This window comes from Balaenoptera physalus (genome assembly GCF_965194825.1).
Source record: "Balaenoptera physalus genome assembly, contig: HAP1_SCAFFOLD_1213, whole genome shotgun sequence".
In the NCBI taxonomy this organism is placed as follows: Eukaryota; Metazoa; Chordata; class Mammalia; order Artiodactyla; family Balaenopteridae; genus Balaenoptera; species Balaenoptera physalus.
The window spans coordinates 231935-256000 of NW_028125581.1; the positions used below are offsets into that span (position 1 = coordinate 231935).

A 24066-nucleotide genomic window follows, 5' to 3' on the forward strand; every position below is an offset into this window, starting at 1 on the left:
ATGAAAAAGAATGTATATCTATGTATAAATGAATCATTTGCTATACAGTAGAAATTAACACAACATTGTAAATCACCTATTCTTCAACAAAATAAATTTTTAAAAAACAAAAGGAAACTTTATAACACCACTGTAAATAGAAAAACAGTATCACCTTCCGTAAATAGAAAGTAACTTATATAAACATCATATATACATTAGTTATTATATACCCATATTTACATATATACATTAACATATACAATATATACATCTTAAATATACATATATAAACTATACATACCACATACACACACACATTGAAAACAAAACAACATTATTACATTAACTCTAGCAAGATACTTGCCTGCCAAAGCCTGCAGCCTACTTTCTCTGTGTTAGCAGCTTGTAGAGCTCATGCCTAGGGGTTATCCCACTGAGGGGTGAGGGCCTGGGGTATTTAGACACCAAGTCCTACCAGTTCCTGATTGTGGGCCACTGCTGCTTCTGGGTGGTATTTATTCCCTGGCGCATCTGGCTTTCCTCAGTTATGAAAAAAGCCCCCAGGCAAAGAGATTTCAGAGTCTGGACACTGGAGGACAGCGGGAACGCACAGAAGTGGTGAGGCCTGGGGGGGCCGGGGGTGAGGAGCAGGGCCTGCACACCGTCTGCAACAGTTCCATCTCCCCCTCAGTAAAGTGAGAAGGTTGCCTTCCATGATGGCTGAGCTCTCTGCTGACGTTCAAGGCCTGCCATTGTCATGATGTGGTTCTCATCCATAACGCATTGACAACGCTTTGCTTTCATTCCTGATTCCTTTTCTCCAATAAAATGCCTGTTCCTGGGGCAGGGATATTTATACAGCTAGATAATAGTTTTGCTGAAAAAATCAGCGTAATTCTCCAGGTAATCTACTGAAAAACTCTCATCACTGTACTTTGCAGTCCAAAAAAGTCATGGATCATTAATTCAGCTTTAATAAATGAATGATTTCTCTTTGAATGTCTGCCCCATTCAGCCATGAAATCCTAGACAACTTCCAGAAAGCTGTGGCCCAGAACACCTTGATACCACTCAGAAGACTATTTTTAAGAATGCCCTATGTGCAGTAGTCTTTACAGGGTTTTTTTTTTTCCTTCTCAAATGTTCTCTAGCTCGTGTAGATGACATTTATGCAACTCAGAGAAAGGCGCCTCAACAGGATTAGTCAGCAGCCAGTCCTCTGATGCAGCTTCTGTGATCTAGTTAAAAATAGGAAAAGAGGATGTTGTGCATAAGTCATCCCCATCGCGCAGTATGGGAGAACTGACCACATTTTTGGTTTCCACATCCTGTTGCTTTATCTAAAAATAGATGAAAAGTCTGTCCCTGACTTTTTGGACAAGACCTTAGCTTCTGTGACCTAGGCTCTCTAGTCCTCCTAGTGCCTGGGTTTCTTTGCCGGGTTCTTTTCACCCCTGCCATTAACAGTCCCAACTCTGGCCTCGGCCTCGGGCTCAGGGCCTCTGCCTTTCCTCACCTCCCAGGGCTGGCAGACTCCAGGGCCGGCAGGGGCCAGGTAGAGAATATAATTTAGCAAAGCCGGCCAGGTAGATGGGCACACCCCCCTGGGCCTGCCTGCCTGCCTTCCTCATCTAAACAGAGGGCAGCTCTTCCTCCTTTCACATAGTTCCACTGACTTTTCCCAGAGCAGCTAGACAGCCAGAGTTTTAGGGGAGTTCACTTACTCTTTTTTCTTTTTTTAAGGCCTTTTATTATTTTTTAATTAATTTATTTTAATTTTTTATTAATTTTTATTGGAGTATAGTTGCTTTACAATGTTGTAGTTTCTGCTGCACAGCAAAGTGAATCAGCTATACGTATACATATATCCCCTCTTTTTTGGATTTCCTTCCCAGTTAGGTCACCACAGAGCACTGAGTAGAGATCCCTGTGCTGTACAGTAGGTTCTCATTAGTTATCTATTTTATACATAGTATTGTATATATATCAATCCCAATCTCCCAGTTCATCCCACACTCCCTTCCCCCCTTGGTATCCATACGTTTGTTCTCTCCATCTGTGTCTCTATTTCTGCTTTGCCACTAAGTTCATCTGTACCATTTTCTAGATTCCACATATATTGCTTACTTTTTTAAATGTTAGTAATCAATTAAAAAAATTTTTCTTTGGCTGCGCCATGTAGCTTGTGGGATCTTAGTTCCCAGGCCACAGCAGTGAAAGCACCAAATCCTAACCACTGGACCGCCAGGGAATTCCCAATAATCAATTCAAAAATTAATTTAAAAAAATAGAGTCGAGGTCAATCCATGAGCTGGTGGTTTGTGGCCTCTGCTCATACATTCTTTTTTGGGAACAGTGTTTGTTACCAGCTATAAAGCGGGGTTCTACAAAATCTACATGCTTCAGCCTAAAGCTTCCCACTTTCTTCCAGTCTTCTAATTTGGAAAGAATACAGGACGATGATAGGAGTCCTGGATTCTGACTTGGGCTCTGTCTGTCGCTGGCCGTAGGATTTTGGTTGAGTAGTTTCCCCTCTGTGGGCCTCAGGGTGACCCTTGGAGTCAATGAGTTTGAGAGCCCTACAAGCTCTATTAGCTCATGAGGCTGCTAGATCCCCATCCTCATCACCCTCTTTCTTGCCCTTCTTAGTCTCAAAGATCAATTCCCCATCACGATCAGTGACCCAAATATTTTCCAGATTTTCTCAGCTTAGGAGTCAGTTTTATTTGTAATTCTGCTTCTATCCAACACCCAACCAATTCCCTTGCTGTACATCCCTTGAATCTCCTTTTTTTTTTTTCCAGTGTTAACTGCCAATATCATTTCCTTACCAAACCATTGCATTTGCTCCCATCCCTACTCCAGCTTCTCCATCAAGCCTCAGCTCTAGAACTCTTTCTCCCAAAACAACAAACACAAAATAATCTAAAAAGCAATTTGTGCGGAGCTTTTCCTTGGATGAGGATTTACAATGGTCACTTGTAATCCCCATTACTTATCACATCCAACCCCCAAGTTGCCTGCTGCCCTTGCAGATTAAGGAGTCAACTCAAGCAGTCATGTTTAATTCACTAGCTGGGCATGGAGGGAGGGTGCAAAGCTGAGCATCATGGTCAGGGGTGTGTCTCTCAAGCAGCCTCTTACCAGGATGTTAGGCATTCATACTCCAGGAGGAGCTGTAAATATTTAGGCAGTAGCTCAAATATGATAGTCTAATATATTACGGCTAACAATGATACCAATGTCAGGGGAGGAAAAAATGTCTCTCTTTTTTTTCTCATATCCAAGAAACAAACTGGGCAAATTCCCATTTATCCTTGGGGGATTTGAACCTTGGAGGCAGGACAAAATTCTCAAGTTTCAAACTTCTTGCCTTTATTTAGTTTTCCAGTGGTGAATGTCTTGGTTTCCTAGGACTGCTGTAACAAATGACCACAAATTGGAGGCCTTAAAACAACAGAAATGTATGCTCTCATAGTCTGGAGCCTGGAAGCTGAATTCAAGGCATTGGCGGGGCCATGTTTCCTCCAAAGTTTCTAGGAGAGAATCTTCCCTTGTCTCTTCTGCCTTCTGGTGGTTACTGGCAATTCTTCACATCCTTTGGCTTATGGCAATACAAGTCCAATTTCTGCCTCTGTCTTCACATGATCTTCATCCTTCTGTGTCCAATATTCTCCCTTCTTTTAAGAACAGCAGTCGTTGTATTCGGACCAAACCTAATCCAGTATAACCTCATCTTAATTTGACTACATTTGCAAAGACCGTATCTCCAAATAAGGTCACATTGGCGGATAATGGGGATTAGGACCTGAAGGTATTTTTGTGGGGGACACAATTCAACCCAGTACAGTAAACAACCAGCACAGACTTTCCCCTAAAAGAATCACCCCTTGTATGGTATGTCCGGCATGCATAACCAACCCTTTAGAAAATATCTTCTACTGGGTTATAGCATAGCTGCACGGTTAGGATGAACTTTACACATCCTCTGATGCATTCTAACTCTAAATGCAGGCGTGAAAAGGGCAGGAGAAATCAGAATTGATTTTTTTTCCTTTTTTTTAATTGAAGTATAGTAGATTTACAATGTTGTGTTAGTTTCCGGTACACAGCAAGTGATTCAGTTATATATATATTCTTTTTCAGATTCTTTTCTCATATTGGTTATTACAAAATATTGAGTGTAGTTCCTTGTGCTATATAGTAGGTCCTTCAGAACTGAATTTTTTTTCCTCTGCACAACCAGAGGGAAGTTGTTCTATGGAACTTGGAAGTATATCTTAGCCACAATAAATGTTCTGCTACACAGAGTCTCATTGAGCATTGAGGAAAAGATCTAAATGAAGGATCCCAGCAATACACTTAGCTGAGCCATGAGGGACCTTATAAGTGAGAGACACCAAATGTAGGAATCCATTTGGTGCTTTATGGGAAGGTAAGGAATGGTGAAAGGCCGCAAGTGAGGAACAGGATGAGCCGCTGGACCAAGGACAAGCCTACCCACACTGGTTACAAGTGGCAGGTGTGTGACAGACAGTTCTTCCAGCAGATGTGAAAATCCGCCTTGAAAAGAAAAGACGAGGTGATCCTGAACCGGCATTAGTGGGTCCCATCTGAGTGTTTCTTAAAATAGTTGACAGCTGAGAAAGAGACTAAGGTCAAGACACACTCTGTAAATTGACCAAGATGGATTCTAAGAACAGATTAGCTTGATCTTTCTTCATTAAAGTGATGAAAACCATGTCGGGAGCCTTAAAACACAAATGGACTGGTCTAATAAAAGTGACACAATAAAATGAAATTAAATATGTACTGTGACTCTTGTGCCTACATTTTCTTGGGATGGTGTTCAGATCTTCTTCAGTACCAAGGGAGAGATGGCTGGTGGTCTGACCATGGCAGTGACCAGCAGGGGGCAGAGTCCTCAGATGTAGGTGAAAGTTTGAGAGCCATACATTACTTCAGGAGCCAGATGCTTCTCCTGGAGACTCTTTCCAGGGCTTTAAAATATGCATGGAGAAAAAAGTTTTGAAAAGAGTCAGTGAAAATGGCTGACAAGGGAACTTGTTTCTTGGCAAGGAAGTTGTGGAGAAAATTTATATTTCTAGTTGGAAAAAAAATCATGCCATAATGTGTTTAAGTGCAATTTTTAAAGTTAATTTTCTGAGAAGACAATGTTCCCTTAATGTAAGACATTCTATATCAGACAGGATGTAAACACGGCTGGGAACTGACAGGGTTAGAAATCTGAATAAGATACGGCAATGCCTGGTAATGAGAGGCAGGGTGAGTGTGGCATAACGAAGAAGCAAGTTGCCAAGGAAACAAGCCGCTAAGTGGAACGTGGCCATATCGAGCACACCTACCACGTAAAGAGAAGGGAAGGAGACACACTGGGTGGCCAAGAGTTCTCAGGAGGGACCGTTAGGGTGGTTCCACATGAACTATCTGGCACTAGAAAGAAAGCCAAAGGCTGTCAAAAGCCACCAGAGGGAGGAATAAAATTCAAAGCTTACTGGGTATTTTGAACTTGGCCTTATTCATTTGTCATTCATTTGTTGGTTCATTCCAACGAACACTGATCAAGTGCTTTCTGAACACCAGGCACTGTGCTAGGTAGTGAGGCTACAGAGAGCGATGAGACATAGTCCCAGGCCACAAGCAGCCTGCTGTCCCTAACTGCTCTCTGGGGCAGCAGGACCTAAACACTGTCCTCATGTCCCGCTCTTGGGAATCAAGCTTCTCTCTGCCCTGTAGCTCTGGTCCTAATCTAGGGTGTCTGCCAAGTCTCCTTCCTGACCAGGTAGCATCCTTGCCACCCTGCCTAGGATTCCAGCTCCTTCTGAACTGACCTTCTTGGCTTCCAACCCATCCCCATGGCAGGTCCTTACACCTCCTGGCAGCCTTCGCTGCCCAGATATCCGTGCGTTCGCTCTGAACTCCTCCCACTGCCTCCTGCTGAGCTTTCTCAGAACTTGCCTGGAGTGTCCAACTCCTTTCACCACGCTGGTCCCCCCAGCTCAGTGCATCTTCTCCATGGGTTCTTGAATGCAGTCCTAGCCTTCACTTGGCATGCCTGTTCTTGGCTCTGGCTTTTACATGTGACACTCAATAGGGATGGTACAGTGACTCACAGTAAATTCTCACATTCTAAGCTCTTCCCCAGCCCCATTCCTCTATATATCAGTGAACAAAACTTCCAGCTTCCTCCAGTGCGACCCAGCAACACTTCCTCCTTCTCTGTGGCCCCTGTTAAACATCTTGTTCAGTTCTCAGTTATTTTCTCCTTTTCTTGTCACCCTCCCCTTAAAAGTGCCCTTCTGTAATTACAGTGATCTCACCAGGCTATTTTAAAATCTCCCATGGCCTTTATAATCTCTCTCATTCTGAATCTTCTTTTTACTACAAACCAGCTTTCCAGAGTAACTGACTTTTTGAGCCTGGCATTGATATTATCATCATATTATACTCATAGCACTCATAATGTTTTATTGTCCACAAACTTCATTCAGTTCAAAGCAGTAAAGTAAGCAGGGCAGGTATCATCATTTCCATTTCATGGATCAAGAAATGGAGGTTCAGAGAGGTTAAGTGATGAAAACCACCTTCTCATTCCAAATCTCAGGCTCCTTGCCCATGTCATGTGTCCTCTGGTGCATGAAGCATAACTTTTGGGGCTCTGAGTCTTTGCCCACACCCTTCCCATCTTAGTCTAAGAATCTTTCCTTCTTAGTGTTAGACCATTGTCCTCCAAAGAATTTCAAGAAAAAGAAATACCAACTCATGCCTTCAATTTCCCCTCTTTCATTAGCTCCATGGCATAAAGGTAGATTCTAGGATCCTACAACTAAGATTCAGAAACCTTCATTTTTTCCTTCTTTGCCTACAAGAAAGAGGAGCAGGGGGGAGGAGGAGGAGGAGAAGGAAAAAACAACACAAAAACCACAACAAGAAAATCCTTTTTTCAGGAACTCCCTTGAAATCCCACCACTGCCGGCATAGTTCCACTCCTAAGAATCTTAGGAACTTTTTGACTCCTCTCCCTGTAACATTTTTATTATAAGCTCCCTGAGGGCTGTGTCTACATCTTCTTAACGTAAACCTCTCTCCCTCTCAGCAGACCTAGAGCCAGTAAATATTGATTGGAGGGGACGGGCCGTGCTCTTTTAGAAAAGAGAAAGCAAGCCGTCTTGTTACTAGAATTCCCCAGAGAAGAGAAGCCTTAAGAGCGAGTTGCATATAAGGTGTAAAGCAACTCAGAGTACTGTAAACCACTTAAGAAAAGAATGCAGGCCTTGGGAGGAGGGGGAGTGGAGAATAAAGAATTCCCAAATGTCTGCCTGCAGAGGGGTGAGCAGTCTCCTGGTGCGCGGATGGGAGGAGATGCCCCGTTGGAGTGGGTGGGGCGAGCGCTCACTCAGCCCCGCAGCCCAGTGAGGGCCGCACCTGCGCAGGATGAGGGTCGGTGACACGCCCGTCGGAATCTCGCTGGGTGATGAACAGGACAGGCACAAACACGGGGTTCGGGGGAGGTTCCAACGCTGCTCTAGACACCTAATAATGATGCCAAAATCTCGGCCTCTGTGTACCGGTGCCTAAGCGCATCTTGGAGACAGAGTTTTGGGTGAAGTAGAAAAGAATAGCTTTACTGCTTTGCCAGGCAAAGGGGGACATCACAGGCTCAGGCCTCAAAAACCATGTGTCCCAACCTGGGAGGATTTGGTGAGGAGTTTTATAGCAATGATTTAGGGGCAGAGTTGCTGATAAGGATCAGGGTGTGTGCAGGGCCTGCACTCCTTTAATCTGGCCTCCGGTGGTCTCCCGATGAGCTTCTCTGGTTCCTTTGATCTGGCCTCAGGTGGTCTCCTCCCTTGTCTCTGCATCCCCTCCCTTCCCTGATTAGCAACTGTTCAAACCTGCCCTTTGGAAGGTCATGGAGGCTGGAGTCTATTCCCTACAAACAAGAAACAGGGGACACAGAAAGGCTTCCATGTCCAGGAGCCCCAATGGGTCCTGCTCTGCTTCAATAAGGGCCTAATAAATGTTATATTAATGACCTATTGTGCACATTTATAGAAATCATTAAAGAAAATGCCAAAGGTTCTGTGTTCTTGTGGAGACTACATCCTATTCTAAGGCAAATACTGTTAATACTTCCTTACCCCAACAGCTTGTTTTGGAAAACTCCGTTGGCCCATAGAGCCACAATGGCCAGTCCCCAGTGAACCTCCACTGGCTGATGGCCCTGGCTGAGCCAACCTCTGCTTTTGCTGCGCTGTTCCTTTTCCTAGAATATACTTCCTTCTCTCCTCTGCCAGGTGTGACTGTCTTCATCAATAGGATTTTAAATCCTTTTCTTTCAGCGAGCCTTTCCAAATTCAGACGCTTTCCTTTAAATCCCCTCAGCCACGGTACATTAATTTCAATTCACCAAGCCCATCGTGAAGGTCTGCCCTGTGTAAATCATTGTGCTGGTGTTGTTTGGGGCACAAGCTGTTAAGAAACTGTCCCTGCCCTCAAGGAACTTTCAATCATAATGCAGTTGCAAATATTTTGTATAACAAATATAACATAGTTATTTTATCGTGTTAGATTATTGTATAGGCTGAGTTAAAATGTGGGCAAATATATTTCACAACTGGCCATTTAGATTTTTACAAACTCCCCTGACACGCTATGGATAGCTCCTGAGATAAATGCCGTCCTGACCCCTGAACACAAATAATGGTTTGCTGTAGTGTTGATTTTCATTCGTGAATTATTTCTCTCTTCTTCCTCCATCACCATAATCTTCTTTGTCTTCTCTTCCCAAGATGAATTCATTGAGCACTTCTTTGTGTTACTCACTGTACTGTTGAGGGACAGTGGCAGCCAAAACTGAGGGGTTTGGTTTGTGTTCTATAAACAGTAGGTGTTTAATAAATGATAGATCCACTGCCTTTATTTCCTTTTAACTTGTCCGCAGATATTCTCCAAAAAGAAGGAAAGGGAGTGGGTTTGACACAAAGAAATCTAATGAATCTATTGGTGCCTTCAGGGGGGTTCGATAGTAGGTAAGTGAGAAAGAAGGCAAAAAAAGAGTAAAAGCAGGTGTAGGGGAGGGCCACAAGAAGAGGATGAATCTGACCTTCCATATCATCTCAGTTAATCCTTTCGCCTCTTCCCTGCCAAGGAAGTATTAGTAATTGTTCCCACCTTACCAGTAGGGAAACAGGCTCAGGAATGTCAAGCATCTAGATCACCTGGTTCAAATCCAGCTTTGTGATTTTAAAGGCAGTGACAGGCCGACACTCTTTCCCACACAAGATGCTGTCTCCTCTCCAGTGGGCAGGCAGAGGGGAGAGAAAACACTGAGAGAAGAGGGTCCCAGGTGTAGCTGGTAGATGCTGCCATTGGGACCTGCTGGATCTACGGGCGTCACTTGAGAGCCAGGCTCTGCTCATCCCCCGTATTTCTGCTTGTGCCCCTGCTGACTGCTCACATGTGCCAGGACCCAGGGCCACCATGCCCACTGAGCCCTCCCCAGGCCCGTGCTAATCCCTCACCCTGTGCCTGCTCTCACTCCGCCCTTCCGGTCTTGGCTTCCATGCTCCTCCAGCTGCCAAAGGAGCTGGCATTACCAAGCCTGGTGACCTTTGCCACAGAAGGAGAACAGTCAAGACTTCGGCAGTCTCTGGGCAGCACACTGTTTATTATTTCATCATGACACTATTAGCAGTAATCTTAGCTAGCCCATGCTGACCACACAGTATGGGCTTTGTAACCCTCACAGCATCCTTGTGCATTAGGAAGATACTATTATTCTCATCTTATAAATGAAGACGCTGACGCTTAGTAAGATCAATTAAACTGCATGATAAAAAGGAGCTCAACTTCATTAGCACCCAAGAAAATGCAAATTAAACCTCCGATAAGATAACTTGGAAAAGAATCAAATTAGCAAAGTTAGTACGTTGGACAATATCTCATGTTGGTGAGAATCTGGAGCAACAGAAACTCTTCCACTCTGTTATGGAGGGCATATGTTTCCACTTTGGACAAGAATTTGCCAGTATCTAACTAAGGGGAGAATGCGCCCACCATTGGACCCGTCAGTTCCACTCCCCTTCACTCAAGGCATATACGTTAGGGAAGCACTCAGTGAGCACAAGGAAATAGGTACAAAAACGCTTATAGCAGTGTTGTTTATGATAATGGAAACGACCTAAATGTCCATCAACAGGAACATGGGTAAATAGATTACGGTGTGGTCATACAAGGAAATACTGTATAGCAATAAAATGGATAACTAGAGCTAGACCTAGCAAAACAAATAACTCCCAAACATGTTGACTGCAAAAAAGCAGAAACCAAAGAATACGTACCAACAAACAAAGAAAAAACCAACACATACTATATAATGCTTTTATGAGATTTAACCACTACAAAACAATGCTTAGAGATATGTACACATATAGCAAATATATAAAAGATGTATTGTACATGGGAATAAAACACCAGATTCCAGACACTGGTTACCTTGGGGGAGGAAAGGGAAATGAATAGAGAAGCACACAGGGCTCTTCAGCTGTACTGGTAAAGTTTTCTATCTTAAACAGGATAATAGGTATATAAGTGTGATTATGTTAATTTTTTTGCTTTTGGTATGTTTTGATAAATTCATAATGTATTTTAATTTTAAGAATTGTTTAAGGCCTCACAACTAGGAAATAGAAGTTTAGATCCCACACTTTTTTGCTTCCCAGTACATCATACTGCCCATCAGAGGAAGGAGTGAATATTTAAAAAAAAAAAAAAAAAAAAGCTACTAATTCCATCTAGTCTTTGGACAGACCTTGAGAATGCAATTGTTTAGTGACAAAGGGACCCTTACTTTGTATACCAGAGGCAATCCTGAAAAACAAGGTATTAAATATCAATAGCTTGAAATCATGTTTTTCCATTGCCTTATGTCATTTATTTAGAACTATGTTTCTACAAACATTTTCATGACAAAGCCTAAGGAAAGCAACAAAGGGATCCCCACATTCATTTCAAATGATTTTGTTCATGTAGAGTCCTAAGGCTATTTCATTCTCCCAAAGAGATCCATCAAATACCAGATAATGAGTCAGTAGTCTTCATTTAAAGCCCCTTTACACTAAAATACTCCACAAAATTTATCCTTATTTTGTTGAAAGTTCTCACTTAGTTCATCAGTATCAATTCAGGAACTTAGCAGGAACTCCTCCATGTCCTCTGATACTTATCCATTGAATGCCCATCAGTTGGTGCTCTGGTAGATGCTGGGGAAATAACAGTGGACCAGACAGCCCTGCCCTGAACGAGCTTTCAGTTTCCTGGGGGAGGCCAACAAGTAAAGCAGGTAGATATAGTACAGTTGGGTGTGGTGCTGTGATGGGGTACGTGGTGGCCTTGATATGGAGGAACAGAAAGTGGGACTTAACCCTATGGTGTTGGGTCTGGGGAAGCCTCTGAGTGAGGGTGATATTTAAGCTGAATTCTAAAGGATGAGTGAAAATTGGCTTCTAGATAAAAAAGTAATTTCATTCTTTCTTTTCAGAGGATTCAGTCATCTTATTGTCGAATTTTTTCATCAACCAAAGTGGAGGAGAAAAGTCGTATTTTAAGGTATCTCTTACCTGAGAAAAAAGACCTGTGATTCTTCCATAGATGTATTTCATCATCCTTTTTACTGTGTGTTCAAAACGAATCACAACTGAGTAAACTAGATTCCTACCATCCTTTGTCAAAAGTGTGACTACACCCCAGATCTAAGTGAGTAAGTCGGGGCAGATGTGTCTGCAGTGAGAACATAATTGCCCTGATTTTACTGCATGTTTTAAAAATCCCTCTTGGCCTAGTTACCCAGGAGAAGGAATATAAACTCAGCTTCTCTGCACACCCAGAAGGTTCAGAGCACAGACCAGGAAGCACAGGGGCCGGAAGGTATCACTGCAGCATCTTTCAGCCACGTTGACTCAAAACAAAGCCATAGAGGCTAGTGAAATTGCAAAACTGGCAAAACATGTAGATTTCATGAAGTCAGTGGAAATGATGTTAGAGAAATGTTGAAATCACAGGAAAGCCATGGTGAAATAGGTACCTGGCAGAGCAGGACCAGAAAACAACTGGAAAAAAAAACACCCAAAAAACCCAGAAAAAGAAAAAGAAAATTGACAAGGATGATGATAATATGTGTTTCAAAAAGAAAGATTTGAATGTCAAAAGACTAAGAGAAAACTGATGAAGCACTCAAATGTTTTTTAAATGACCATATCTATATTATTCTAAAACTATGTGAAATAAGCTATCAAATAATTTTCCTGAAAAATTATACCCAAAGCAACATGATTCATTTTTCATTCCATTCTAAGTTCTAGAATATGGTTGCCTTTACAATACATAGATTCATTTCTTCCAGATAAAGTCCTAATCGGTTTATCAATTTTGACTATAAACTTGCACTCTCAGTTTTAAGTAGTGCCAACCTTCCTCAATAACAGCCTCCCTCTGTGTTACCAGCCTCTTGCTCATACTTGATTCTCTAGGCCTCTGTGCAATGTTTCCTGACGCCTCAGAGAATAAACCTCCAGCTAGCCCAAGGCCTGCTTCAACCTGGAAGGCTCATCCAAGTGTTCTGCGTCAAGAGGTCTTTTATCAGCCTGCCCTTTGGCTGAACTGTCCTTGAGTCTGAGGTCACTTTGAAGTCTTTGACCTTGACCATGGACTCTTTAAACACTAAGGAAGAAAGAGATATGCTAATTCCATATGCTGTCAGGGAGGAAAACTTTCTCTGCCCACTATCCCTTACTGACAGCACCGGGTTCAGGAGGGGGCCTGTTTCCTGGTCCCATGTGTGGAGTCTTCTGTTGTCCCTCTGGATTTCAGTGTGATGACTTCTCCCTTATAGGGTTCACGCTCCACGGGGGTAGGCGTGCAAGTCTGAAATAGAACATTTCATTTTTCTCTTGTGGCTTATTGACTTCTTGAATTCAAAGCTAAGTTCTGCTCCCTAAGTGAACTGTGAGACCAAAAATGAGCCTTGTGAATTTATCATGTGCCTCCCATGCCCTGCCCTTTCACAGAAATTCCCGGCGACCTCGGGTACCGGCATTGCCCCACTCTTTCACTGGGGTTGATCTGCATCAGACAAAGGCCCAGGGAACACTTCCTAACAATCATTCCTTCCAGTGCAACTTTCACTGGGGCCTCTGCCATATCCTCACACATTCTGTTCTATAACCACCTTACAGGCTTTTCCAACATTCTACCTTTCCTTGTAGTTTCAATTCTAGGTGTCTATATTCCCAGAGTGCTTTGTTGTACGTCTCCTAAGACTTTCAGCTTTTTGTTTCAGATTCTAGCAATCTGTGTGTGTGTTTCCTCATTTTCCTGATAGTCCCCGCTTGTAACAAGCCTTCTACAGAATCTCCCATCTGGAACTATACCTCTTTGGTGGCCAACTGTGTAGCAGAACCCTGGATTCAGCTAGAGTTAATTCAGTGCTTGAACAGACTTTTGAAATCAGGACTTTCTAAACAAAGGGATTCATAAGAAGTAAGTAAATCCTACTGTTTGTCAATGTGGACACAAATTCACTGGCAAGTCAAGTAATTGTAAACCACAGTGGTTAAGGGCCTGGGCATGTTACTTAAAACTGTGCTTCAGCTATAAACTGGGGATCGTAATAGCTCCTAATTTATAGGGGGGTTGTGAGGATTAAATATATGTAAAGCATTTAGAATAATGCCTAGCATATAAAAGCTCTTAAAAAATAAATATGTGTGTGTGTACGTTTGTGTACATCTGTCTTATTTTGACCACCAAAACTAATATATTGTAGTGATCAACCGTGTGGGCTTTGGAGAAAGGTAGGTCTAAGTTTGAATTCTAGCTTTGCCATTTACTGGCTGTAGGAAACTGGCAAGTTAATAAGCTCCTCTGAGCCTACTCACTCACTTATGAAATGCAAGGAATAAAACCTACCTCACAGGCACATGAGATTTCCCAGATACAAAGCATTTCCTTCGTTCATTCAGTAGATATTTACTGAGCACACACAAGCCCCAGGTATTTTGCCAGGCACAGAGGATAAAGCAGAGAACAAGACAGAGACCGTGTCCCTACAGTGGAATTTGAAGCACACTGATCACTTAGTGACTAGGAAGACCCCTGCCCTCTGTGCACAAGTCCAAGCCTCTGTCCACTTTCTGTGTCTGGTTGGATGCTTTGCTGGACTTGCATCTTGGCTCGCTATCGACTCAGTCCTTTCCTTCGCCCTGGATCCTGCCATCACCTTGAACATCGACACGGGGTAATGAAGCACCAACTTCCCTTGGCTGCCACCCAGCCCCTGGACATTGTAGTTACCTGGAGCCAATCCACACCTGAAACTTTAAATTAATTTAATACCCCACTCTCTGACCACATCCCCCGTTTCAGGTCTTAGTCTCCATGTTTTTTCTTCTCCTGGTTTATTTTTCAAGCCCAACTATATGTATGTACTTAAACCTAATGTGACCATATAATTTATCATCCAAACTGGGACACTTCTGAGAGTGTAAAGGGTACTAAACGTAATTAACAGGTAAAATTCAGGACCATCCAAGCAAACCAGGATTTGTTTCCACTTTCCTTCAACCCTTCTCTTGCAGACAACGTAAAGAGTCTTGCTTTTCTCTTTTCCTGTTGGTATTTGCACTCGGCAAAACCCGTGGCATATTTCAGTTCAAGCATCAGCCTCTTCTGCAGCCCCTGGAGAAAGTGACACCAGTGGGCAGATATTTGTGCCACCTGCCTTTGTGCAGCATGTCCCTCATCAGCACCCCCATCTCCCTGTTCCAACAGTTCCTTCGAAACCTTTCTGTTTGTGGCTTTCATCTGTACTTGTTTGTCTCTCCTGGACTCCTTCCTGGGGACTGATGACCAATACCAGTGATTTAAGCGGGACCGTCAAGCCCGGGCCCCCCCCTCCTCATTCAGGGGGTGGGCTTGCTCCACAAGCCGGCAGGTCCCTCGGAGGATCCCTTCCCTGAACCCAGCTGCAGGCTCAGGGGTGACTCAAACCAGGTGAATCGGCATCCTTCCAAGCATCCTTCTGCCAGGGCCATGCCTTCAACCATCATGGCATGCCCACCCTCTTTTTTTTAACCTAAATATCTCCAATGGATCTTCGGTAACTCAGCCCAGGCAATCATTAGCCCAGGGAGCTTTAGACCTCTCTGCCCCATCCAGTATCGTGCTTACCATTTTCTGTAATTATCTGTCTATCTCCTCCAGCAGACTCAGGGTTGGTCTATTGCTCTGTTTCTCCAAAACAAGTACTCAGTAAATACTTGATAAATTCCTATTAAGGGTGGAAGGATGCTGGTGGGAAGGAGATCCCTAGTTGAGCTCCTCTCCTCTTTGTGTCAGTTATCCTGGCCAGAGCTGACTCAGTTTCCCTCATCCTCTTTTGTTCTGCTTCAGCACTGATCTTCTCCCCAGGTTGCACCTGCCCTTTGCACTTGTCTAAGAATCCCTTTCCGGCTGCTCAGTCACTGTACTAGCAATGCCACGAGGCCCCTCTTAGCCTGGCTGGTCACTCTGGTCACACTGACCGTCAAATGTCTCTGACCTGACTGGCCAGGTCTCACGTGCACACAGCCTTCCTCTTCATCTGCTGCTGAGGCTCGGGACGGGCAGGGACCGATTTCCTGCCAGGATGGCTGTGGGCTGTTAACCACTCCTGCCCACACCGCCACCTCAGACACAGACTGACCCTCTCTGGGGAGGCTTTTGCTGCCCCACACTTCACAGTCTTCCCCTTTATAGACAAGTTGACAGGAATCAAAGACAATTTAAGTTCTGGTCTCAAGCCTTGCAGTACTTTCAACCTTCTAATCTTTTCTTATCCTTAGATGTGGTTACATAAGCTCTTTAATGCTAGACCCAGGTCTTGTCCATCTTTGTACTGTCTATTGCCCCTGGCACTGTACTCTATATACATTTTAGAACCTCAGTAGATGTTCACGGTGACGAAATACAAAGGTGATGGCACTCGTTCTGCAGAATGTTAAGCCTTCCCTGCATTATTCCAGAGTTCGGCTGCACATGTTTTCTAAGCAGACTTACCCTGCAGCTCTCAGGAAAAGTAGTCACGTGGCTTCTCTCTAGTGGCAAATGGCAAACTCCATCTCCAGTGTGACGTGCCCAGCCCTGACATGGGCATCAGCATCTGGTGCAACCAGTGTATAATTCTCAGAGCTTATCCTAGTGGTTGGGTCCAAAGTGGGCTTCTTTCCCAGGTATCCAGGATGAGTACAGTGATGACAGGGACACCATCCTGAGTTTCCCAACTACATGCATACCTATTTCTTTTTTTTTTTTTTTTTTTTTTTTACTTATTTATTTATTTTTGGCTACGTTGGGTCTTCATTGCTGTATGCGGGCTTTCTCTAGTTGCAGCGAGCGGGGGCTGCTCTTCGTTTTGGTGCGCGGGCTTCTCATTGCAGTGGCTTCTCTTGTTGAGGAACACGGGCTCTAGGCGCGCGGGCTTTATAGTTGTGGCATGCAGGCTCAGTAGTTGTGGCTCGTGGGCTCTAGAGCACAGGCTCAGCAGTTGTGGTGCACGGGCTTAGTTGCTCCACGGCATGTGGGATCTTCCCAGACCAGGGCTCGAACCCTTGTCCCCTGCATTGGCAGGCGGATTCCTAACCACTGCGCCACCAGGGAAGTCCCTGCATACCCACTTCTTAGAGGACATTAATGCAGCATAAAGCTCACAGGAAGACCAGGATGAAGTATCAGAGGGTTCTGGGTTGAACAAAGTAAGCAGGTCTCTTATCTTCTCCGTGTTCTCCTACTTTTCTTCTGATCTCACTGGTCAGCTTTCTCAGGCTCCTTGGCTGGCTCCTCCCCTCCACCTCTCCTCAGCCTCTGAAGGTTGGCAGCCCCAGAGCTCTTTCTCAAGTCCCCTTTCTTCTCTGTCTACAGTCTCTCTGGTGGCCTCAGACTTGTGTTTTTAAATAAATGTAGATGCCAGGATTCCTAAATTTTATGTCCAGCCCCAATGCCTCCCAATTTCCGGACTCCTTTATCCAAGTGGCTAACTGACCTCTTCACAGGGAGGTGTAATTAGCATCTCAAACAGAACTAGAACTTAAGCACCCACAAACTATAGTTGAAAGAGAAGTAGGATTAAAGCTCTTTGAGCCCAGGGACTGCTGTCTTAGTTACACCTGTATCCCCAGCACCTGGAATATGGAATTGTATCTGGTGCTTAACAAACATTTGTTAAATGAAAGATTTCTTGACTGTAGGACTTTTTAGAACTTTTTAGATGATATTGGGCAATAGAATCTCCTGAGGGTAGCATTATCTAAAATCACTTGAAAGCTTTCTTAAGGAGCACCTAAAAGAGACTAGGATCCTGAGCGCACACCTTTGGAAGACTGATCTGGGTGGGGACATCTTTTTCCCCCAGTACAGGCTGGCCAAAATTAGACGAGCACACCCCGCCAGCAGTTCTTCCCATCTTGGTGGGTTCACAATCAAATAGAAAGGTTTGAGGGTAAAACACTGTGAGAGGCTATCCTAAGTAAAACAGGAAACATGGATGGCACCTCACCCAGCAGGGCGCTGGTGGTTTACTTAGGTAGATGGGAGCTCAATTTGAGTTCATAGTACTTAATGATGATTGTCACTGTGATGAGTTTATAGACAAAAATGAGAATTATATCGCGATATGAAGTGCTATGAATAAATATTAATTGCAATCACTATACCCGCATGATTGCAGAAATGTTTTTGGTTAGCTGATCAGGGAAGAGAGGAAGCTTAAAATTGATAGAAAATTTACCTGTATTGTCTGCAGAGAGTAAAATGCTAGGATGCTAGATTTCTCTGAGATTTTTAAGACCATAGACAAGAATCCTGAACCCCAAGAAGTTACTAATACGATGTTGATCATGGAGGCTAAGATACTAAAATAGCGATAAAGACAACAGAACTTCCAAATACCAAACAGCAGACACTGACCTAACACCAAACGGTCCAAATGAGCAGCGACTCCCTGAGAATGAAATCCATTCCTGGCTGGTGAATTTAGAGGTAGGTATTCAGTACCTGGTGAACTTCAAGGTTCTTAGAGGTCCTCACAGGACTGAGCTCTCCAGGGGACTATGAATCACTAGATTCAACAGAGGTGATCTATAACATGGACATTTGCACTTTGATAATGTTTTACTATCCACCAAATGTTTCCATTTAATCCTCAAAATACCCTGTGAGCTATTTCTCAAGAACAATGTCAGCACATAATTGGTCATCAATAAGTATTTACTGGATGAACATTGAATGGTTAGATAAAACATGAAAAGAGAGTACTTACAAAGTCCCTGTATACAGTGATGTACTGGTAAATGTTGACAACCCACCTTCCCCTTTTCTCATCACTCCTAAAGCCCTGATTTATAGCACTTGCCTATTTCTGTTGTGTAAATGCTCTCACCATGGCTGATTTCAAGCTACTGACACCACTGAAGGAGGAGTTGGGAAGGGATACATAGAAGTGTCTCTCATAAGCCAAAATGAGCTGGCTCCAACATATGTATCGCCTTTTGCAATTACTAGCAATCAATCCGAGGAAATCAGAATTACATGGCAGCTGATGATATGAAATTATTTTCTCTGAGCTACCACATTGAGAAAGACATTGACAAACTGTTATTTCGGAAATGGAGAACACCCGTTTCAAGGACTAGATCAGCCATCCATTTAATTTTATCTTATCTAAAAGGCAAATTATGCTTATGGTTGCAAAGGCACAAGCCAGTTTAAAAGCTTTGGCAGCAGTATTCTGAAACCATGCATTACTCCATGAAGTTATCCCTGCTTCTCTAGAAAATGCAATGTGACCCTAATTTTCCAAAATAGATTGGGTTGCTTATTACTGAAAAAAGAGAAAAAGGGATGACTTGAAGAATGTCTGTGCTTCCAAAGTTTGGTAAAAATTATAATACCCTAAACAAACAAAAATTCTAGGAATAATAAACCATTTGAGTTTAAAAAGATTTTGTTTTTGTTTTTTTTGGTAAAGAATGAGTAGTATGTAAGTTGATTTTCTTCTTTCAAAATGTACTTGAACACCCAAGTTGCTGTTACCGTGGCCCTCCATGTGCACAGCTGGTTGAGTACATGGATAGAGAGGGCCAACAGTATAAGGGACTTGAGCAGCTGTGGGTTTTGGTATCTGCAGATACTGAGCACCAAACCCTATGGATACCGAGGGGCCATGTCCTTTTTTTCCTTCCTCTTTTATTTTTCTTTCCTGAATCCCCCAACCCTCTTCCTTAAGTGACTTTTTATATTGAATTGAAATACGTATTTTATTATGTAACATTTATCAAATAAATTTTGAGGTTTCATCTTCTGATTTAAATTTTTTCCCTTAAGGATCCCCTGTTTAAATATTAAAATAAAGTAAACAATTCCCTGAAGCTGTCAAATTGCATTACAATGTCATTTCTGTCCTTTGAAATTCCTCACAATATCCGTTAACAGTGATAGCTGCACAGCATGATGCCAAGTTTCACTAAGTAATAAAATCGTGGATAAGAATCAAGTTCACAGACAACCCCACTGTTTGGGACGAGGCAAGAGGCAATCTTCTGTGTAAATTTATTTCAAGTCCTTTCTATGACCTCTGAAACTATAGTCTTTGCTCCTTCCATTTGCAATTTGTTTATTTATCAAACGCCTACTACATAGGAAGTACTGGGAATAAGAAAGTAAGTTCCTCAAAGAACTAAAATTCTAGCCAGGAGACCAGCTGAGTTCTGGGACTGACAAACACTGGCGTGTCTCTACAATCTGTGCTTTGGAGTCCAGAGTGGCAAGTGATTAATTTTCTTGGGAAGGATAACAGAAGAGCAGGAGAAATGGTATGGGCCTTTCCTGCTTGCCTTCAAACTCTTATCCTCACTTACAAAGAAATCTGAATATTTCAAATGAAAACCAAAGTAAGAGCTCTAATTACCTCATGTGAATTTAAAATCTAGGATTCCTAACAACTCTTTTTAACTTTAGCGTAATATTTTCCTTCTATGAAATTATCTTCGCCTAATGGAGAGAAAAAAGGTCTGAAACATCTCCACACAGTCCCCCAACCTCATTTGATTCATTTTATTTGATACTTTTTCCACATCAACACTTTTTAAAATAATGCATTCCCCATGATTTGAGTTTCACAATCATTTTCTTCTCTTTTCTTGCTCTACAGAGGTCTCATGTACAGCGGGAATCAGAAAGGTCTTATCACACACCCTGGCTCTTACGTTTACTTACCGCTCAGCCCAGGTAAAGTTACTTAATCTTGCTGAGAGTCAGTTTCCTATTCTGTAAAATGGGGATGACAATATCTCCCACATGGCTTGTTGTGCAGGTTAGGTAAAATAATGAATATAAATTACACCAAATACAGTGCCTGGCAGATAGTAAGTGCTCAGAACAATATATTATAATGCAACTATTATTTATTGTTATTGTAAAAACAATAATGCACTAGAATACCTAAAAAGTTGGTATCAGAAGAAAATATTGAGAAACTAAAATAACTCACAAAATTGATAGTGAACTCCTAAAAAATGATGTTGGCATTAATTTTGCCAATAAAATACCCAACAACAATTTGAAAAGGAGAACTGATGAAGCCAGTCATTCGGTGATCTCGGCATATTTTCCCTACAAGAGGAAGACTTAGGCAAAGTCAGTCCTTTAAATACAGTCTGTCAGGGGTTCCCAGTTAGTCTAGTGTCCCTGCTGGTGGGCAACTGGTACTGACAGCCTGGAGCAGGCTGGTCCTGGATTCACTTCAAGTGTCACATGATTCATCACCCAGTTCTGTCGGTACTATCTCTCCTAAGTCAACGCTTATCTGTTCCTCCCTTGGATTACTACTACAAGTGTCATGAATAAACTAGCTGCCATCAAGGCCTCTCATTTAGATTTTTTCCCCAAACCTAGTTCAGAATAATTTGTCTCCCATTAACTCATTTAACTCAATCTTTATGGTTTACGTTATATGGTTTATTGCTTAAGCATACAGCTTTTGTAGTCAGATAACCGGAGTTGATGTTTTGGTCCTGCCATATACTAGCTATGTGACATGACCAAGTTGTTTAATTTCCTGAAGCTTCAGTTTCCTAATACTTAAAGTGGGGAAAATAATACTCCCTCGCTCACAGGGTTGTTACAGTGACAGAGCCCCTAGCATTGTGCCTTGCCTTCAGTAAAAGCTCAGTAAATGTTAGTATTGCTGTTATTTACCATGTGATGTTTAGAAATACATGGAAACCTTATAGCCTCTACCTACCTGTCACCTGTCAGTGTCAATATTTACAAATTAACTCCCAGCAAAATAAATTGCAACCTTAAATATTTTGACTGAAATACAGTATATAAAGAATTGTGGCATCCTGAGAATTTAAAGCATTCTAGAGCACTTGTTTACTTAATCAAAGCTTTAGGAAGTGGTTAAAAAGGATGAATCTTATCTAACAAACTCTGAGAATCCACAAGCCAAAAATTTTCACAAGACATTAGAGGAGAAATCAGAGACTACAAGACCCAAACGAAATGAATCGGAAAACAGCCAGAGAACGTTGGAAAAAGAGAAGTATATTTTAAAATGGAAAGAAGACACAGAAGCCTTAGAACTAACCCAAGGGTTACAAATTCTAATGGCTACACAGCCGGTTTGGGAACATTAATGAGTGAAGCCTGTAGGTGAAAATCAGAAAGGCTGCCTCTGTAGGGCTTGGCCATCCAGCTCCGGCCTGTTCTTACCATGTGGGATTGAGGGCACACGGTGCCCCGCCTCTCTCCAAACCCAGCAATTTAGATGGTTTTAGTCTGAAAATTCTGATATATTACTGTATGTAGTGAAGTGAATTTTTAAAACTGTTTAAAACACTGCATGAGCTAAACAAACACTGGAAAATGCAAGACATATTAAAAGAACAAACACCTCTTTTTTAACAACTGGATTATAACAAAGACTTGGAGGCCTTTATTATAAATTCGGTCATCAAAGGCGGAAAGCAAAGAGACTGAACTGATGTTTATTGACCTCCTACTGGTGCCTTACGTTTTAAAATCTCATTTGACTCTTGCAATCTGTTGGGGAGAACACACTGTTGTCATTTTCCAGATGAGGAAACAGACCAAGGATGATAGAGAAACTTGCTCTTGGCCACACAGCTAGGAAAAGGGAAGCCAAGGTAGAATTCATATTTACCTTGACCTCAAACTCCGCCATTGCTCTGGTGGTCATTAGAATACACCTTGCAGACCTTCAACGACAGGGAGCTTGATGTTTCAAGGGACAGTAGTTGAGTTCGAACTCCATCCTTTTGTCCGTTTGAGGACATGCCTCCCACTGCTGTTCTCAGCCAATGACAGCACGCCACGTGGCTGGATGCAGGAGATGGCTCAAGGGCTGCTTGTAGGCCTTGCTCAACCTTTCTTGGTCTGTATAGTAGTCTAGGATGTTTCCACCACTTGCTTTTCTCCCTCTCTCCTTCACTGGGGCCAGGCTTGAACTGCAGGCTGAGGACTCTGCCAGCCTTTCCCGGGCTCCCACCCATTTTCTCTCCCAGGTGTTTAAAAAAGTCACACCTTTATCCATCTGGATGGCTGCTTCTCACAGGACCCTGACTAACAGCAATTGTCAAAAGGCCCACAGGGGCCCTACACTTGCCTGGGAAAACCTGACTTGGTCCATTAGGAAACCTGATAGACACCAATCTTCAAAAGAAACTGCATCCATCCAATAATGACTTTTTTCTTTGACAGCTGTATTTGTTCATAACCTCTTCTAACACCCTGTGAATATGTTAACCAATTGTATGTGACAACGCCATCACCAGCATCCAGGAGCAAGTGACAATCCAGCCCGTGTTAACAGCCCACTTAGCCCCAACTCACCTGGTCCTGCTGCTTGATCCGTCTGTAAATATATTCAGCAAATGGTTTACGAGGAATAAACTTCCCGTCTCCTGCTGTGACATTGAAAACTCCAGCTTCATACACCACTTTGCCTCTTGAAATAGTCACCAGGGGCACCCCATGGCACACCATGCCCTCGAAGATGTTGAAGTTAACAGCCTGATGATGAGTTTTTGCCGAAATGGTCCTGACGTAAAAACAAAGATGTTCCCGATCATTACCAGCTCATTTGACAAATATGAAATATTAAAAGAATGACTTAGAAGAAAATTTAGCAACTCTATTAAGCCATAGCTTTATCACTGGAACAAGTGACTTTAAGGATAGAACATAGCATTAACATTTTATTGCAAAGTAATTACATTTTCTGAGAGAAAAACCCAGCAGATCACTCTTTACGGTGGTTAATAAGGATGGAGTGAGTGGAAGAAGGGCATTGTCTCTCGTTTATAATTTTAAGTTATTTTTATGTATATGTTTAAAGAACAAAATATTAATTATAAAATATTTCAAACATAGATTAGTATGATGAACACACTGACTCAATACCCACTCCACACAATTTTAACTTTTGCAGACACAGTGGAGGTTTCCTCAATACCTCCCTGTCCCTCAAATTCCATCCCTGTCCCTCCCTTCCCAGAGGCAATCGTTAATTGGTAGTTATCGTATATGGTCTTTATTGTGTTGAGGTAGGTTCCCTCTATGCCCACTCTCTGGAGAGTTTTTTTTTTTTATCATAAATAGGTATTGAATTTTGTCGAAAGCTTTTCCTGCATCTATTGAGATGATCATATGGTATTTATTCTTCAATTTGTTAATGTGGTGTATCACATTGACTGATTTGCGTATATTGAAGAATCCTTGCATCCTTGGGATAAATCCCACTTGATCATGGTGTATGATCCTTTTAATGTGTTGTTGGATTCTGTTTGCTAGTATTTTGTTGAGGATTTTTGCTTCTATATTCATCAGTGATACTGGTCAGTAATTTTCTTTTTTTGTAGTATCTTTGTCTGGTTTTGGTATCAGGGTGATGGTGGTCTTGTAGAATGAGTTTGGGAGTGTTCCTTCCTCTGCAATTTTTTGGAAGAG

The 24066-nt window shown here is 42.5% G+C and overlaps 1 protein-coding gene across 8 annotated transcripts in view; it reads right to left on the bottom strand.

Annotated features, from left to right (window-relative positions):
- Positions 1 to 23277, bottom strand: part of LOC309653804 (uncharacterized protein) — an 85313-nt gene extending 62036 nt beyond the window's left edge. For 2 of the 8 annotated variants that reach the window (XR_014259516.1, XR_014259519.1), the window contains exon 1: positions 22951 to 23262. The gene's annotated coding sequence lies outside the window, so the exon portion shown is untranslated. Of the gene's footprint in view, positions 1 to 11976; positions 12928 to 22950 lie in introns of those variants that run through there. The other 6 variants (XR_014259517.1, XR_014259520.1, XR_014259523.1 and 3 more) reach the window with 5 other exon arrangements.
- Between the last annotated feature and the right edge of the window lie 789 nt (positions 23278 to 24066).